Source organism: Taurulus bubalis (genome assembly GCF_910589615.1).
Source record: "Taurulus bubalis genome assembly, chromosome: 5".
In the NCBI taxonomy this organism is placed as follows: Eukaryota; Metazoa; Chordata; class Actinopteri; order Perciformes; family Cottidae; genus Taurulus; species Taurulus bubalis.
The window spans coordinates 1,630,798-1,635,797 of NC_136593.1; the positions used below are offsets into that span (position 1 = coordinate 1,630,798).

General features: G+C 49.2%; 1 protein-coding gene across 1 annotated transcript in view; it reads right to left on the bottom strand.

The window, feature by feature from the left end:
• Positions 1-5,000, bottom strand: part of dag1 (dystroglycan 1) — a gene marked incomplete at its 5' end in the record, with an annotated part of 19,858 nt that overhangs the window by 13,830 nt on the left and 1,028 nt on the right. The window lies entirely within an intron of this gene.

Consider the following 5,000-nt stretch of genomic DNA (forward strand, 5'->3'; position numbering starts at 1 on the left):
AGTAAACCTTAAATGACTCAAATGAATGAGACAATAGTTTGATTAAAAGAATAAACATTTATATAGATGCCTGTATGTATGCCTGCTTATATTTTGAGTCTCTTTTAAAAGCATATTCATTATTTCAAACTCAGCGTAGATGAACGTCATGAACACATGAATATAACACATCTACATGACTTTTACTACACTTTGGGGATTTTATTTTTTTCAAGGACTTTTCCAGGCCTGGAAATGACCATTTTAAAACTCACGCTCGGCAATAAACGAAGGCGGAGAAGAAACATATATTCAAAGAGGACTCGGAGGACAAGGAGGACGGAAATTAAGACGATTAGGCGCATTTCAAGTTCCAAGTAAAAAAATTTAAAAAATGACGCCTCTCCGGCCGGCTGCCTCCACCGGGCCCTCGCTTGCCCCGAGGTCAGCGATTATCCTCGTTTCTCTTTGATGCCGCGTGAATAAAACATTAGCATTACCCGGCTAACGAGCTCCAGCGCCGACACAAACCATCTCATCTCGAGCGCGTTTGCTCGGGGATAACGAGACGGCGTGCACACGCGAGGGCCCGCCTCATTACATCTGAAGAGGAGGCCGGGCCCCTGAGCCCAACCAAGCGCTTTGAGAGTTTCACTCCTTTTTGCATTGAAGCGCTTGTGAAGAACAGCGGCGGCGCGCTACAGGTGGCGAACGCCGCTCCCTTCAGCTCGCCCTCCCTCAGGTCCGAGTATTATTACACCGCCGAGAACATCGACCGCCCTAATAGGCAACGTCCAGCTTCTAAATATAAATCGGCTACCGTTGGCCCTTCCAGCGCCAAATATGGCCTCCGCTCTCCGAGCCAGGAAAACTAAAGCCACACGAAAGGAGAGGCCCCGCCCCCTTTTGGGTGACGACCAAGCGTCTCTGGAAGGATGCGGGCCATGGTCCAAAAAACCCAAACGCACCATAACAACAAGCACTGGTGAAAATCTAAAATATACACATCTACTGCAGCGTTCAGACACATTCTGACCAGTGGGTTTCATGACTTTCCATGACTTTAAACCAAATGTCCATCACAAACATTTAGTGAAGTCTGGGTGTAAACAGTAAAAAGTGAGTAAATGTAGTATTTAAACTAACAATGAGAACACAAAGCATACAGTAAACCTTAAATGACTCAAATGAATGAGACAATAGTTTGATTAAAAGAATAAACATTGATATAGATGCCTGTATGTATGCCTGCTTATATTTTGAGTCTTTCTTTAAAAGCATATTAATGAATATAACACATTTACATGACTTTTACAAAACCTTTTGGATTTTTCTTTTTTTCAAGGACTTTTCCAGGCCTGGAGAGAACCATTTTAAAACTCCATGACTGTTCCAGGTTTTCCATGACCGTAAGAACCCTGTTTTTTGGGAAAGTAAACCATCTCCTCCTCCCCCCCTTTTCCTTCACACAGTGGCTGCTTGGCAGTAATTATCTGTGCTAAAGGTCAAATGCGCTAAAGGTCAAATGGAAATGCCTCCCTGAAACACAAGGCTGAGGACAGAGGGGAATGTTTTCCAGCAGATGCATGTCGAACACACACACCCACCCACAAGAAAACACCACCACATTGTGAATGAATTCAGAGGAGCATATCATTTAGGACGTAGGAGTCCAAAAAGCCTCGCCTGCTGTATGTTTAATTACATAGCAACACGGCCACCGGCACGCGGCGGTGCCAGGAAAACGGATGGCGGCGCTAGCTCGCAGCGAGGAGGGTGACTCATATGTTCTGCTTCATCCCCGGGTCGCCTCCTCCCTCTCCCGCTCCTTTAATACCAGTTTTCCACTGCCGCCCTGCCAGAGAACCGCTCCGGAGCGACGGGGGTGAACCGTCTGTAAAAGGAAAAAGAAACGCGCAGAAGGCCGAGAGGCAGATGACGAGCGAGGGGACGAGTATTTTAAGAAGGACGGGCTGAAATAACACGGTGACGTCCGCGGCTTTTTAAAGCCCCGTCACGGAGAACACGTTCTCCAGGAGGCGGAGGAGGCGGGAACTGTTGCCCGTGTTGGCAGACAAAAATAATATTTATAACGTGAACAATGCTGTGTGGCCAACTGGAGACGGGGAAGGTTGCTGATGTGGAAGAGAAAAGGTTAGAATGACGGTGAAGAAGGAAGGAAGGAAGTATAACAAGGAGACAGTGAAGGAGAGAATGAATTGAGAGGACTCAGTGGGGAGAAGAGAAAGTTAGTTTTCCCACGAAAATGCCCCCTGGGGGGAACGAGGCCTTTACCACACACACACACACACACACACACACACACACACACACACACACACACACACACACACACACACACACACACACACACACACACACACACACACACACACACACACACCAAAGTGCCTTCATTTGAACCTAAAAAAAACTAACAAGTGGGGGACGGCCGAAATGTCCTCACAGGGTGAAACAAACCAAGTGGTCCTCATAAGACACATGTACAGGTACACACACACACACACACACACACACACACACACACACAGCTAATTCGTGAGTTTCTTTTGTATTGACCAACTGACACACGCATGTATGCCTGTGTACACGCCGCACGCATGCATTCCTGTACTTCTATCTTTGTGAGGACATTCAATGACGTAATGCATTCCTGAGCCCCCCCCCCCCCTCTCCCTCTCTCCTCTCCCCCCAACCTGATCCCAAGCCAAGTCTGAACCTCAAACTGGAGGAGCAGCAACTTTCCCACAAATATACACGTGTCATAGAGAGAATGTGTGTGTGTGTGTGTGTGTGTGTGTGTGTGTGTGGAGGTAATTCCCTGTGAGTATCTCTTTTTATAATCTGCATGCAAATACACCGTCAAAATATTCACAGAGGAATATGCAACACATGCTTTGAGGCACACGTGTATAAAAACAAATAATAAAAACACAGAATACTATCCACTCGTCCTCCTCCTCCTCATCCTCCTCATCCTCCTCCTCATCATCCTCCTCCTCATCATCCTCATCCTCCTCCTCATCCTCCTCCTCATCCTCCTCCTCCTCATCATCCTCCTCATCCTCCTCCTCATCATCCTCCTCCTCATCATCCTCCTCCTCATCATCCTCATCCTCCTCCTCATCCTCCTCCTCATCCTCCTCATCCTCCTCCTCATCCTCCTCCTCATCCTCCTCATCCTCCTCCTCATCATCCTCCTCCTCATCATCCTCATCCTCCTCCTCATCCTCCTCCTCATCCTCCTCCTCCTCATCATCCTCCTCATCCTCCTCATCCTCTTCATCCTCCTCATCCTCCTCCTCCTCATCATCCTCATCCTCCTCATCCTCCTCCTCATCCTCCTCCTCATCCTCCTCCTCCTGGATTCTGAATTATCTTTTTTTCCGAGAACCAAAAGCACAAAAGATTTTCAGCAAACGTCAGTTGCGTCCTGGAACAAGAGAGGGGGAAGACAGGAAGTGAAGAGGGGCGAGCTGCCAGCGAGCCCATCAGCCAATCAGCTAATCACGCTGGTAGACTGGGGAACCGGGCCTCGTCTGCTGGCCAGTAGGACCGGTCCAGAGGACTTCCATTAACAACAGCAGCAACGGAACACAGATGCAGCCGGCGCCAAAGGTCCCGCCTCTCCAGCTGAACGTCACTGTGCTGCATTACTAGCTCTCCTCCTGTTGGTTCTCCGTTAGCGGTGCTGCTAACATTACTAGCTCTCCTCCTGTTGGCTCTCCGTTAGCGGTGCTGCTAACCTTACTAGCTCTCCCCCTGTTGGCTCTCCGTTAGCGGTGCTGCTAACCTTACTAGCTCTCCTCCTGTTGGTTCTCCGTTAGCGGTGCTGCTAACCTTACTAGCTCTCCTCCTGTTGGCTCTCCGTTAGCGGTGCTGCTAACCTTACTAGCTCTCCTCCTGTTGGCTCTCCGTTAGCGGTGCTGCTAACCTTACTAGCTCTCCTCCTGTTGGCTCTCCGTTAGCGGTGCTGCTAACCTTACTAGCTCTCCTCCTGTTGGTTCTCCGTTAGCGGTGCTGCTAACCTTACTAGCTCTCCTCCTGTTGGCTCTCCGTTAGCGGTGCTGCTAACCTTACTAGCTCTCCTCCTGTTGGCTCTCCGTTAGCGGTGCTGCTAACCTTACTAGCTCTCCTCCTGTTGGCTCTCCGTTAGCGGTGCTGTTAACCTTACTAGCTCTCCTCCTGTTGGCTCTCCGTTAGCGGTGCTGCTAACCTTACTAGCTCTCCTCCTGTTGGCTCTCCGTTAGCGGTGCTGCTAACCTTACTAGCTCTCCTCCTGTTGGCTCTCCGTTAGCGGTGCTGCTAACCTTACTAGCTCTCCTCCTGTTGGTTCTCCGTTAGCGGTGCTGCTAACCTTACTAGCTCTCCTCCTGTTGGCTCTCCGTTAGCGGTGCTGCTAACCTTACTAGCTCTCCTCCTGTTGGCTCTCCGTTAGCGGTGCTGCTAACCTTACTAGCTCTCCTCCTGTTGGCTCTCCGTTAGCGGTGCTGCTAACGTTACTAGCTCTCCTCCTGTTGGTTCTCCGTTAGCGGTGCTGCTAACGTTACTAGCTCTCCTCCTGTTGGTTCTCCATTAGCGGAGCTGCTAACGTTACTAGCTCTCCTCCTGTTGGTCTAAACACTGATTGGTTGTTTACAAAGTCACATGATGAGACTAGAGAAACATCCATGATGTCATGATCACATGATCTACTGGATACTGGAGGAGGAAACTGATCAGGATCAATAACGTAATATCGTTACATCAGCAGTTCAGACCTCTTTGAATTATTTCTCTCCTTTCCGGAGCCTCATGTGAAGGATTTATTAGTGCAGTGCGAGTACATGTTCATGCCGCTCATCGCTGGGGGGGAACTCAAGTGATACGATCTGATTCGACAAGGGTGGAAGAAAGGAGCAAGGGAGGAGTGGAGGAGAGGAGGAGGGAGGGATAGGACTTAAGCTAAAGAGAGGAAGTTTAGCGGCGGGATATGAAAGGCTGGAATGTGATGGAGAAGA